This window comes from Macaca thibetana, chromosome 14 (genome assembly GCF_024542745.1).
Source record: "Macaca thibetana thibetana isolate TM-01 chromosome 14, ASM2454274v1, whole genome shotgun sequence".
Taxonomy (NCBI): Eukaryota; Metazoa; Chordata; class Mammalia; order Primates; family Cercopithecidae; genus Macaca; species Macaca thibetana.
Genome location: NC_065591.1, coordinates 56682656 through 56696970, shown reverse-complemented (window position 1 = coordinate 56696970; position 14315 = coordinate 56682656). Strand labels below are relative to the sequence as shown.

The window sequence follows — 14315 nt, the reverse complement described above, 5'->3', positions numbered from 1 at the left end:
TGGACCTCCTGTAAAGCAGTTCTTAGAATCAGATGCGGCGGGGAGTGGGGTACAGCCTCTCTTGGGTCTAGGCTACCAGTGGGGCCATGATACTTGGATTGCCCTCCTGAATCTGTACCCCCGCCCTTCATTCCAGGGAAAGAGGCTGAACCAGCAGAACCAAGGGTGCCCTTGGCCTGTTCTCCAGTGTATTTCAAAGTTTCATCTTCCCTGGGTGACTGATATCTAATTTTAGAGAGAGGAAGCCCAAGGGGAGAAGGTACAGGAAGGGGAGTAGAAGAAGGAGGAAAGAGGGAGTGAGAACAAGAATGTTACTTTTTAATCCTCAAGGAACATAGACAGATGCAATTTGTGACTCAGCTCAGGAAGCCGGACTGCTGGGAGTGGGGAACAGCTGCAGCCCCAATCTAAGCTGTGGGCAGCTTCTCCTTCGGGCCTTAGAGGCTGTTGTGACATGACTCACCTAGAAGGGGAGCTGCTTGCTTTGTTTCGTTTTTGTTGTTTTTTTTTTTTAATCTGCCTACTATGGGTCTGCTCAAGGGCTTCTTCCCAGACACCACTCCGGGACATGGCTGGCAGGTTTTCCCCACCTCACAGTAAAGCTGGGGCTGTGGGTGAGGCACTCTAGTATGCCATACGCCCTATCGACTCACTGAGGACAGACCTGGGACTCTCCTTGCCTGGAGTCTCCCTTCCCCTGCTCTTCCATTCCTTGGCACAGTCCCACGGCATATCAAGAATCTCTGCCCTTGGAATTCCCACTTCCTTGTTTCTTTTCTTTCCCCAAAAGCTGTAGCCTTACGAGTTCCTGAAAGACCTGCCCAGCTCCCAAGAAGTCTTTCAGAGCAATAACACTTTCTCCCAGTTAGAACCCTGCCTTCTAAACCCAGAATGGAGGAGAAAGACCTCTTTGCCCACTGCTGAGTCTCCCCAGCAGGACCCAGCTGTACGAGGGAAACAGGCCTGGCACTCATAGCCTCTCTTCCAGCTGCTAAAGTGTATGGTGCCACAAATACAGGCAGCTATGGGACACAGGAAAAGCGACGGGTCTTTTGGAATACCTCTCCTCTGTACTATATATAAACACATGAGTCAGGTGACCAAGGAAAGCTTCCTCTCTGCAGGATCGTCTATGAGGCTCCAGGTCTATGGTGAACGTCACTCTTATGAAATGACCCAACCCAAGGAAAGCAACATTTGTTTCCTTAAACATCCTGAAGAAGTCTTTTCAGATTTTTCTCATGTTTACTTATAAATGCAGAAAGGAAGACGGCACTTTATAAAATGAGAGAACCAGAACCGAGAGGCAAAGTGACTTTCCAGGGAGGGCTGGGTCATTCCTCAAGCTTCAATTCACAACATGTTACATTAGATAGGATGTGACTTGTTTCTAACTATTTTCACGGAAGTTATCCCACTGGCTCCTTCCAACAGTCCTGTGAAGTTGTTCTTATCATTACCTCCATCTCACAGGTAAGAATCTGAAGCTCCTATTAGTTAAGATACTTGCCTGTGGCCACCCTATGGGAACAGAATCTAGCCATCGACTCAAGTCTAGCAACCCAAATCCATTCATCTTTCTGCTATACCAAAAGAAAGAGCACCAACTCCTGAAACTGGGTCTCTGCTAGCCCTCTTCACACATGTGGGGATGGTAAAATTGAAGAGCTCCAACTACACACACAAGTAGAAAAGAAGGCTGAGGTTCTGGATTTACACTGCCAACTGAAGGGCCCACTGGCTCAGTATTATGCCACATCCCTCCAGCAAAATGTAGGTTTCAACTAAGCAGAGGATCCCTGGAGTGTAGCAAAAGGAGGAATAACTTCAGAAGTGGCCCATCTGAGGTCCAGGGCCATGGAGTTCACCCTTGTGGACCTTCAGGCCACAACCATGATGCATACGTGTACACATTTAGGGAGCCAGAACTGGGGACATGGCCAGTGCTTGCATTGGCAAGCTGACCCGAAGTTAATCAGAATGCCCCCTCATTGTTTGCCAGAATACAAAAGACATTCTGTTCAGAAAGTTCAAGAAGAAAAACCGAAGAGCCAGGACAGCAGCTGTTCCTTCATCCCACAGAGAAACCAAAGGCATTTGCAAAGTTCCCTGAGGCCAAGAAGTGAATTTAAGACATAACATGGCTCAAGTGGAAGCACATTCCCTGATGGGTCTCCCTTGCAGGGAGTGTTCGCTGCATTCATCCTCCTAACAATATTACTGACAACCCCACTACCCTACCACCTAGGAAACTGCCTTTCTGGGAAGGTCTCCTTTCCTAGGCCACACTGAGCTCACCACGTACCACTCCTCCAGGTCAGAATAAGTTTTACCAAAACTTCGGACAATCAGTGTAGGAGTGCACAGCGTGGACACTGCGTGCCCTGAGATTTGGTCAAAATGTAACCAAAGGAATCCACCCGGCACAACTACAGTGCCTCATGTCCCCCAGCTCTTAGCAGCTGCCGCTGACAGCTCACTCTGGGACATCTGTATGAGAAACCTGTTTGCAGGCCCCCCAACCCCAAGCCAACCCCCTCCCCCACCTCCTAGGAAAGTCTGTGGTCGACCTTTTAATGTGGGAGGACAGCTTGATTCTTACCAAGCTGCCTGGAAGAGAGTGTGCAAAACCCCAGCTCAGGCATCCCTCTGTCCTAATAAATGCTCTAGAGGAACTTGGAACTCACCACAGGCTCCTCGCTGAGCTTAATTAGCTTTTTTTTTTTTTTTTTTTTTTTCCATTACAGGTCAGACATAGCAGCACCAAGAGACAAAACAGACAGTGTTCACTAGGGCGAACAAGTGGCTCAAAAGGCACTGGAGTTTCCCTGTAAGAACTACAAACACCACGGGAGTGATGTTAACTCAGTTTCTTCCACATAAAAGATGCTTCCTGTAAAAATATCCTGTCCCTTTGTGCTAAATAAAAGTAAAATGATGCTTTTTAGAGTAAAGTCTAAACACCTCAGATTCAGCAAGAGTGAGATCAGCTAGATTTGCAAAGTCAAGAAAATTGGCTGTTTCCCTCCTCCTTAAGCTAATAGAATCCAACTGTTGGAGCATGACATCATTCCTGAGCCCCAAACCCCGAGCAGGGACTACAGACACTCGCCTGCCTCCCAGAAAACAGCCGGAGAGAAGGGCCAGGAAAGAAGGCCAAACGATCCCAGCCCGGAGCTGCCCTTACCTGAAAGTCTCGCTGCTTTCCTGCCCACTCCATTCTCACACCACAGCCGGCTAGGGAGCCCACGGCCCCCAAATCCACTGGCTTAAGCTCCGATACCTGCTGCGAGCTTCCCACAGCTCCTTCCTCTGACCTTTCACGGCGCTCCTCGCAGCCAAGTGAGCAGAGCACTGCTAGCCGGCCAGGCCAGTTGTCATGGAGACCCTGTCCTCGCTAGGCGGGTGCGCGCACACCAGCGCGCTCTTGGCCTAGCGCGTGCACAAGGGCGCTCTCTTTTTCTTTCTTTCTCACTGTCTCCCTCTCTCTCTCTCTCTCTCTCTCTCTCTCAGTTCTGGGAGGCTTCCATGAAACAGCACTGTCTTTTGATCAGCTCAGTTTTTGCACGCATTCCACTCCTCCTACCTCCCTTCCAGTCCAACAGAGGCTCTGAACTGCTCCTGGGAACTTGCTTGAACAGCTCAGAGGGGAGAAGGGAGAAGACAGTGAGTGGACTTGTTTTCTTCCCCTCCAGTGTCTCATTTTTTATAACTTGGAAGAATCCCTGCCGGGGGGGAGGGAGCTAGCTGAAACGCTTGGAGGGGAAGCCAGCCCTTCCTCTGGGTCCTGGAGCTCGGGTAGGAGGGACCCTGATGTGCTGCCTTGACTTGTTTGTGCACTTGGGATTTTTCCGGGCACAACTGGGGCGGAAATGCACTCATATCCCAGGAGCTCGCCTGGACTGGCCTCCCTGCTTACCTTGCTGCCTGTCCAGGTTGTGGCGATGGCTTTAACCAGTGCAGGGACTCATGGTACTAGTGGTGGCGCCTAAGCAGTCTCTCATCTTCCTGAAATGGAGAGCAAAGACACTCGGTCAGGACCAGAAAGAATCCTGGGCAAGTCGAGAGTCACAACCCAGATGACAAACCTGATACAAATACAGTCTTGTCTCTCTGCCCTGCTCAGGGTCTGCAGCTAAGGCACAGGCTTCATGGGAGCTGCTGTCACAGTCAGCAATAATAATGCTCCTGTCAGAAAATAAGCACAGTCCCTGGGACACGGCAGACCCCCTAAGTTTAGTCCCATCCCCATCCCCATCCTGTCCCTTCCTCTCCCCCCTCCCCAGCATACATTTCTGCTTTGTAACATTCTTTTTACATGTATCATTTTGTTTGATCCTCATAACCTTTTGAAATACACTGCACAGATATTTTTATGACCATTTTTTCAAGTTTATTTATTATCTTTTTAAATTTCTTTTAGAGACAGGATCTTGCTCCGTTGCCCAAGCTGGAGTGCAGTGGTGCAATCATAGCTTACTACATCATCAAACTCCTCAGCTCATGTGACCCTCCTGCCTCAGCCTCTGAAGTAGCTGGGACTACAGGCATGCACCACCATGCCTGGCTACTTTTTTGATTTTTATTTTTATAGAGACAGGGTCTCACTATGTTGCCCAGGCTGGTTTTGAACTCCTGGCTTCATGCAATCCTCCTGCCTCAGCCTCCCAAAGTACCGAAATTACAGGCGTAAGCCAGCATACTGGCCTTATGGCCATTTTATAGATGGAAAAACTGAGACTCAGAGAGATTAAACATTTGATCTGCACTTATACAGTTAGGCAGTCAAAGAACTAAGAGAAGAAATCAGCCAAGATCCCCCTAGTCCAGCACACTTTCCACTAAAGTATATTGCCACCTGATTTCAAAAACTGTCAACTTTTTGATAACCGGTTATGAGATAACACTGGGATCCCAAGGGATGGTGGAGCATCCTTGTTAAGTTGTGGTGAGATACACTGACTACCATCCTTTCAGCCTAAAGACCTTAAGACAGCATCTCTGAGATATAAAATGTCCCGATGCACCAGCCCTACCCCACAGCTATGTATGACCTTACACTTTCCTAAACTACTCTCAAAATATTGGCTCATCTGTTCGACATGACAAGTCTGAAAGTTAGGGCTGGCATTATTATACTAATTTAACAGATTTTTTTAAAACAATTCTACAACAAGTAAAATTACTTGCCCCAGGTCACGGAACCAGGAAATAAAACCTAGAAACAATCCCCAAGCCTTTCAACTCTCTTGAGTACATTAAGCACAGTGGTTGCAACAGCACCAGGGGTCAGAAGACCTTGGCAGTGCCTGACTCCACCAGTAATGGGCCACGTGCCACTGGGCAAGTCACGTGACTTCCCCCTTTTCACCTGCAGAGTCTACTGACAGGGCTGGGGCTGAACACCGGAAGAGATGCTGTCCTTGAAAGCACTCTCAAGTCAGGCACTGAACTAAGAACTTCGCTCCTCTCAGCAACTCCTCACCAAAAACCAACAAAAAACACTGGGACAGTTAATACCCTCCCCAGGATGAGGACACTGAGGCTTAAGAAGGATATTTTCCAATGTTGCTCCCAAAAACAGTGCTAAAGGTCCTGATGTTATTTATTTATTTATTGGCATGAGGTCTTACTATGTTGCCCAGGCTGGTCTTGAACTCCTGAGCTCAAGCAATCCTCCCACCTCGGCCTCCTGAGTAGCTGGGAATATAGGTGTGTACCACCACACCCAGCCTGATAGAATCTGTAACGCATCCTATGCAGAATCTCGTGGGTTTTTTTTTTTATTAATTTCCAGCATATCACAATATTCTCAAAACAAGATTCTAATTGACTTGAGTTTAAAAGGTAAATATATACCAGAAGTTAAGTTAGGAGAAGTGCTATAAAATCCAACAGGAAATGACAGAATGGCACAAATCCTAAATGGGGGGCACTACTGCTTTAGTGAAGCAATCAGAGCTTCAAAGGGAGTGAACTTAATCACCCACTATAAATCCCCAACCTCACGCAAGCCCTAGCTGAAGAATCCCAAGTCTACAAAGAAAGACAAGATAGAAGGGCAAACGCAGTATCATCAAATCACTAAAATTCTGCCTCTTCCTTTTCCAAAAGGCATCCCTCTGCTCTCCTCCTGATGCTCAAAATGCACATTCCACTTGCCCAGTCTCCATCCTGAGAAAGAAGAGGTGATTCCACCCCTTTCTACAATAAGATAATATTAATAATACAGTAGTAACACCAATTAACACTTATTGAGCACCTACTATATGCTAGGCATTCTTTTAAGCAGTATGAGGGACAAGGGGTCAGGACTGAGTACTAGAGCTGATACAAGTCAGTTCCTGAAGGAATCCAAACTTAAAAAGCCCTCCAAACCAGACCCAGAATGCGGGCCATGCTCCCCCTAGTGGCATGCTGGAGTTATGGAGGCTCCTTAGGGCCTTGTCCTGGAAGAAGGGACAAAGGAAGGGCCCCATTAGTGAGATAACTGGAATGCCTGCTTGGGTGATGCTACTGTGTACATACTCCTGGAACTGGGCAGAGCCAGGGACAGTTGAATCCCGCCACTGCCTCTGCAAGGCTGGATTCAGACCAATCCTACCTGACCTTTCTGAAGGATAAGGATCTGACAACCTTAGATAGCTCTCTGCTGTCTGCTGAGAGGCCTGCAAGCATACGTGTGCCAGAAACCTTGGAGACATCCTCGACTCTCCCTTTTTCTTTTTCCCCACATCCAATCCATTTCCCAACTGCAAACAATTCTACTTCCAAAATATATCTTTTATCGGTCCACTTTTCTTCACCTCTGATGCTACCCATCTCTCAACTGAATTATTGCAAAAACCTCCTAATTGCCCCAGCTTCCACTCTCCCCTCACAAAGCCATTAGAGCTGTCTGAATCACCTTTCTTTACACCAGATCAGGTCATTTCCTGCTTAACACACTTCATTGACTTCCCACTACACTTAGGATAAAATCTAACTTCTTACCAGGACCTACAAGGCCCAGCGTGATTCTCCTCCTGCCTTCTTTCAGCACATTTCCTGCCCTTCCCTGACTGTGCACTGGCCACATACAACTGCTTTTAGTTCCCCCGAAGTGTCATATTTTTGCCAGGTTGTTTCCCGTTGCCGGGACACTCCCCTCCCAAGCAGTCTTTGCCTGGATAGTTCTTACTCACCTTGCCTCACCTTGACTTTCCTGTCTCTTTACTTTCACAATCGTCCAGTCTAAATGAGGTCCCCACACTTATCCTTCAGAGCACTCACCATGCTGTGTAATTATGCATTCGTACAGTTATCTGCTTAATCTCAGTCTTCCCTCATGAGTTCCTTAGGATACGAACTTTGACTATTTTGCTAACCACCAATATTCCCTCACTAAGTGCAGGGCCCAGCTCACAGCTGGCACTCAATAAATATCTGCTGAATAAAATGCATAAAGCCCCATTTCTTCCTGTCCAACAGGAAGAAGAAACTTAGAGCAGCTATTTCATGTCACTCATTGCCTCTTTTCATAGACTCACAAACTATAATTACATTTCTTTTCCTCATGTGCCTTGCCTGTGGGCACAACCAAAAATTCCTGTAAAGTCTCCTTGTGGTTTGTTTCCCAGAACTTTCCTGGTCACTCTCCTGCGGCTGCCCTCCAGGGTTTTATAGCTGCTTCCATTACTAGTGCCCACTCACAGGCCTCCACCACCACCAGGTCATTGCCAGAGCACTGTGTAGGAATGGCCCAGCTCCCACGATGACAAGGTTCTCTCAGGCCAGCAGCTCCGAGGACAAAACGCCTCCTCTCCCCCCCATGGTGCAGGCCACTATGATTGTAAAAAAAATACATTTTTACTTAAAAAAAAAAAAAAAAAAAAAAGTCTTACATTTTATAATTTGGAGATGGGTGTAAAAAGTTCAGAAAACAGGGGTTCTATTACTAAAAAGAATTTTCAACACTACGGTCTGGAGGAAAAATGAAGGTCTAAACAACAGCAACAGCAGTGTGAATACGTCCAGCGTTCCCTCTTCTGGCCTACGCTCCCACCCAAATCTGAAATCCTCTGGCTTCATCTCTTGCCCACACCTCCCCTGCTACCAACCACCCCATTACAGGCACAACCACAGGACACTGCCTGGTTCTTTGAACACTGCCTGCATTTTCCTCTCCCTCCCTCTATGGCTCATGCTGTTACCTTTATCTGAATGCCTCTCCTTCCCCCACTAACAAAATCTTACTGCCTTCAAAGTCCAACTCAGTTATCACCTCCTCTGTAAAATATTTTTCAATCTCCTGACAGAATCTGTTTGTCTCTTCTGCAAATCAACAGCAGTTTAAAGATGCCTTTATTAAAGTGTTGATATCACTTTATCACTGTTACTTGCACACCTGTCTCCCCTACAGACCTGAGCTCCTCGAGGTGTATCCATTTTAGTCTTTTTTTTGTTTTTGTTTTTGTTTTTGAGACGGAGTCTCGCTCTGTCGCCCAGGCTGGAGTGCAGTGGTGCGATCTCGGCTCACTGTAAACTCCACCTCCCGTTTTCATGCCATTCTCCTGCCTCAGCCACCCGAGTAGCTGGGACTACAGGCACCCGCAACCACACCCGGCTAATTTTTTGTATTTTTTAGTAGAGATGGGGTTTCACCTTGTTAGCCAGGATGGTCTCGATCTCCTGACCTCGTGATCCGCCTCGGCCTCCCAAAGTGCTGGGATTACAGGCGTGAGCCACTGCACCCGGCCCCCCTTTAGTATTTCATTCAATGTGTGCAATGAGTGCCTGTGAGATAAATGGATCATTGAAAAGACTCTCCAAACAAACAGAAACAGCTATTTCCTCTTTAAGGTGAGGGAATTTGAATGGATGGCCCTACATTGCACAAGAAAATACATATATGTAAATGATGATCGGATTCCAGATTAGGTCACGAGAGGGGTTTATAGTACTTTCTTGTCTCTTTAAAGACAACTGAAATTCTGAACCTGAAAACACAGGAACAGAGTAAGTCTTTTAAAGTCACTCCTTTGGGATCAAAGAAATTCAAGTAAAATGGGCTGTTGTTTCAATATTATTGGTTGGATCTTAAAATGCCTAGGAGATGTCTAATTTCAAATGACTCTGGGAAGCCTAGTTCCTAATGCCCACCAGACTGGGGTCCAGTGGTATTCCCACTGAAAACATCCAGTTCTACCAAATTAATGGGTGATCAGGTCAAGTACAGTGGCTCACACCTGTAATCCCAGCACTTTGGGAGGCTGGGGCAGGAGAACTGCTTGAGCCCAGGAGTTCAAGACCAGCCTGGGCAACATAAGGAAACCCCATCTCTACAAATAATTTTTAAAAATTGGCTGGGCATAGTGGCACATGCCTGTGGTCTCAGTTACTCAGGAGGCTGAGGTGGGAGGATCGCTTGAGCCTGGGAGGTTAAGGCTGCAGTGAGACATCATCACATCACTGCACTCCAGCCTGGGTGACAGAGCAAAACTGTGTCTCAAAAAAAAAAAAACAAAAAAACAAAATGGGGAATCAAACACGCTCCCCTCCACCAATCCTCCTACACTGGGTTCTAGCTGCCGTTTATGGAAGAGCCCTTAAGAGTTTTATAATTTTCCTCTTCTGCCTGTGAATGGCAATGTGCTAAGGAGGGAAGCTTTTAAAATTCAGTAGTAGACAACTAGCAGGCTGGAGCCCAGTCCTGGCTTCCAGCTTTCTGGAATGGTAAAATCCTGGGCAAGTCCCTGTCTCCCTTAGGGCCTTTGCTTTTTCCTCCACATGAGAGGGCTGGACTAGCTGTTCAAGCATCCTTCGGCTTGACTGTCCTACTGCATCGTTCTACTGCAGTCAGCCAGACCTACTGCTTTCTGAGTAAGTCCAAAGCAGCAGAAAGACTTCTTGCTTTCAGGGGCTACAGTCTTTATCCAACTCTCAGCAGAACCCCGGGCTTGGGGCTTTGAGGTCAGACAGAGGACCATCACCAATGAAAAGTAGCCTTTTTTGGAAGCAAAAAATGGGAGATTCAGGCTTCCTGCCTAAGGAGGGCTGGACAGAGAAGAAAGGTACTAAATTACAGGATGGAGAAATTAGGATATGGCCTGGGAAGTACTTGGAAGAGAACTGAGGCTCCTGCTGAGGTCCTTGCTCAGACTCACCCCTACCCCTAAGTCTGAGACAGAGTTGCCTTTACAAAGCAGATACTGAACACCTGACAATACCTAAGTTCTCTTGGAAGACAATCTGTCTACTGCAAATCAAGCAGTCTCTACCTGGGTGCTATGAGGGCCTTCAGATCAACAAAACAAGTCTCCCTCCAGATGGCAATCCTGGGCCCCCTCCACCTGAAAGTCACATCTGGCAGGACCTCCATAGTGTTGGCTGCTGCCACACAAATTTGGCTTGCAGACTTCCTAGGAAGGTAGAGAAATACCCATTCTGTGCTCAAGTCCTAGTGTTTTATGATAGGAAGTTTTCCCAGGTCCTTACTCCTGACCTAATTCTCCCTGCCTCTCCTACACCACCACCCAACCCCTGACGACCTTAAGACTCTGAACCAGAGAAGTGTGGAATTCAGCCTATAATTCGCCTAGACCCCACAGCCCTGTGGTGAAGCAGCTACCACACACCTTCACGCTGGGTTGTGCCCCCTCTCCTTCAGTCTGATAACCATCCAGCCCTAGTTCACCTCTGCTCAGCTCACAATCCTCCGTATAAAGCTCGACGTCCAGGTACTCACGACACAGGTACTCGTGGCTTGCTCCAGTTTCTTGGAGTCTCTGTGATAACGTTCATATATGAGCCAATTATCTGAAATCTCTCAAATCCACAGGCCCCTGACTGCTGTTCCTCATTAAGCCGGAGCATTTTAACACTGGGCCACATAAACATAGGCTTGGGGCCAGGAAAGAGTGGACCAAGGAAGCAATACCCTAGACCCCTAGGAAAGCACCATTTTATCCTTCTAGAATAGGCTTTCTGGCCAGGTGTGGTGGTGCACGCCTATAATCCCAGCACTTTGGGAGGCCAAGGCGGGCGGATCACTTGAGGTCAGGAGTTTGAGACAAGCCTGGGCAACACGGCAAAACTCGTCTCTACTAAAAATACACAAACTAGCCAGGCATGGTGGCAGGCGCCTGTAATCCCAGCTACTCAGGAGGCTAAGGTGGGAGAATCACTTGAACCCAGAAGGTGGAGGTTGCAGTGAGCCGAGATCACACCACTGTACTCACACCAGTGGGCAACAGAGCAAGACTCTGTCTCGAATAATAGTAATAGGCTTTCCAAGCTTAGCTGGCTCACAACTCTGAGTTCAACAATGACCTTAACGTATCATGATTAAAAGCTTCAGGACTGGGGAGGCAAGGTGCAAAGTGGAGGGAAAGGTAAGAGATAGGGGATTAAGAGGAATGTGGACTCAAGCTGCTTTTCTATGATCTACCCAGGAAAATACCTTGAGCCTGGGAAAGAAGTACCCCTCAGAGTAAGATCTGGGCAAGGCTATGGGAAGTGTGAGCCCAGACTATGTCGACCTCCTCAATCCTAGCTCCCCTCATTCTCCCTGGCTAGACTGATTCTCTAGCCCTACCCCCAGTACTCCTCAGAACAGGCTGCCACTCCAGCGCCAACCATGCCCCTTTTGCCTTGTGTGACTGCACCAAGGCTCATTCAGCTTATTTCTCCTGCTAGCCGTAATGTTCTTTAGAGACAGAACTATGTCTTAACTCTGAATTCTAGCTTAGGGCTGTGTACCAAGTACAATTAATAAATTTTTAAATGAATGAACTAATAAAACCAACCAATTGATCCAACTAAAAAGGGTATTAACAATGTCACCACAGAACCTAGACCACTTGATGCTTAACACCTCACAGTAGTCCAGAGTTTCCAAGGTGGGGTGTGTATACAAGATGATTATAAGTGGTATATGGACAAACATTTTTAAAATTTTTAAAACTTTTATATTATCTTAATGTATAGAAGAACAAAGATAGCCAGCTACTAACCTCATTATTACCAATCTCATTATTAGATCAACACTAAAGAAGTTACATTTTCTATCTGCTTTTAGTATTGTTTTATAGCAGGTAGAAGTTTAAGGAGAGGCCAGGCTTGGTGGCTCAAGTCTGTAATCCCAACAATCTGAGAGGCCAAGACGGGAAGATTGCTTGAGCTCAGGAGTTTGAGACCAGCCTGGGCAATGTGGCAAAACCCCTAACTCTACAAAAAATAAAAAACTTAGCCAGGTGTGGTGGCACACACCTGTGGGCCTGGCTACTTTTGAGGCTGAGGTGGGAAGATCACTTGAGCCCAGCAGGAGGTCAAGGCTGCAGTGAGCCATGATCAAGCCACTGCACTCCAGAGCCTGGGTGACAGAGTGAGACCCTGTCTCAAAAAAAAAAAAAAAAAAAGAGTTTAAGGAAAAATGGGATATTTGTGTAACCTCAGAGTATCTCTCCCAGAATATTTATTAATTACAAAGGCAGAAATAGTTAACTTCACAGTGGAGAAATTGGCAGATACCACCTTAATCAAGTGATCAACGTTAACACTACATGCAATAAGACATATTGACACCATGTGCCCCAATACCATGTGCTGAGAAGGGCATTTCACCTCTGTGGTGCTCTTCCCAAATCCATGACCTTAATCTAATTATGAGAAAACATCAAGTAAACCCAACCTAAGGGATAATCTACAAAATACCTGATCAGTACTCCGCAAAAGGGCCTGGGTCATGAAAAACAAGGACAGACTGAGGAACTGTCACAGATTAGAGGAGACTAAGGAGACGCAGCAACTAAATGCAACATGGGATCCTGGATTCCATCCTGGAACAGAAAAAGGAGTTTCATAGGAAAAACTGGTGAAATCCCAACTAAGTCTATATCAGTATCAATTTTAGTTTTGATCACTGTACTGTAGTTACACAAGATTAGGAGAATTTGTACTGCCATTGCAACTTTTCTCTAAGTCTAAAATTATTTAAAAGTAAAAAGTTTTTAAAAAGCCAAATTTAAAGGTAAGTAAATAAAAGTACATATAGTACGTGGTTATAGGAGAAAATCATAAAGGTAGGTAAGACTGACTCAAGTTTGGGAAGCACTCAAGTATTTACCCTACCCCCAAGAAAAGTTGCCTCCAGAATGAGAATCACTGCTGTTGAAGAATATTTCGTAAAAAGGGAAATGTTCACTTTATATTACTTGAGGGTAAAATTAATAAATCATCCCTTTCTGTTAAAAAGATATATATCACATATATTACCCATAGAAAACAGTCTGTGTTAAAATTAAAATAACCTATGCTAAACAAAGCACAGATGACATTTATTAACTAGTAAATAGGATATGGCTTTTGGAAAGTAACTCATCAATTAAAATGCTCATAGACTTTGACTCAGTAGCCTCACTCAGGGAGAGTATCCTAAGAGAAAATTCCTAAGTATGCAGAATAAATGTCTGTTTCCAGCATTATTTATAATAATTTTAAAAATTAGAAACAACCTCCATATCAGTCATTCCTAGATTAGTATTTTTTTAAACTGCAACAACCCAATAAAGAATAGTTTACATTGTAATCTAGCACACGCATGTGTGAGAGGGTGTGTGTATCTGCGTGTGTGTAAAAAACTGAACCAAAAAGGTTTCTCAAAACAACACTATCTTTACTATATGTGATGCTCTCTGCTATTTTCAATCCTAATCTATGTTATTAGGAAATTAAGAAAACAAAGTATATACAGCCCCACTAAACTGATTTCCTGACCCAAAAATGGATGATGGCCCTTAGTCTGAAAAACTGCACTAGATGGACTATTGTGCAGCCATTGTAAGAGATGACTATGGCTGGGTGCAGTGGCTCAACGTCTGTAATCCCAGCACTTTGGGAGGCCAGGTGGGTGGATCACTTGAGATCAGGAGTTCGAGACCAGCCTGGCCAACATGGTGAAACCCCATCTCTACTAAAAATACAAAAATTAGCCAGGCATGATGGCGCATGCCTTAATTCCAGCTACTTAGGAGGCCGAGGCACGAGAATTGCCTGAAACCAGGAGGCAGACATTGCAATGAGCTGAGATCGTGTCACTGCATTCCAGCCTGGGCAACAGAGACTCAGCCTCAAAAAAAAAAAAAAAATAACTAAATTAAATTTTAAAAATTTAAAAGAGACTACTATAAACCACAAACTGGTAGCAGCAATGGGTTCTAAGGAGAAAAGAGGGTGGGAGGAAAACTTGCTTTTCACTGTATATCTTTTTGTATCTTTCTGAATTTACAACACAGGTTTTTTATTTAAAATTTAACTAGCTGGGCACAGTGGCTCAC

The 14315-nt window shown here is 45.8% G+C and overlaps 2 protein-coding genes across 9 annotated transcripts in view; one reads left to right on the top strand and one right to left on the bottom strand.

Moving 5' to 3' along the window:
- The window catches only part of AKIP1 (A-kinase interacting protein 1), a 210676-nt gene that overhangs the window by 107716 nt on the left and 88645 nt on the right, over positions 1 to 14315 (top strand). The gene's annotated exons all lie outside the window — the stretch shown is intronic.
- The window catches only part of DENND2B (DENN domain containing 2B), a 177646-nt gene that overhangs the window by 114424 nt on the left and 48907 nt on the right, over positions 1 to 14315 (bottom strand). For 5 of the 8 annotated variants that reach the window (XM_050756094.1, XM_050756097.1, XM_050756095.1 and 2 more), the window contains one exon: positions 3920 to 4008. The gene's annotated coding sequence lies outside the window, so the exon portion shown is untranslated. The other 3 variants (XM_050756092.1, XM_050756096.1, XM_050756086.1) reach the window with 3 other exon arrangements.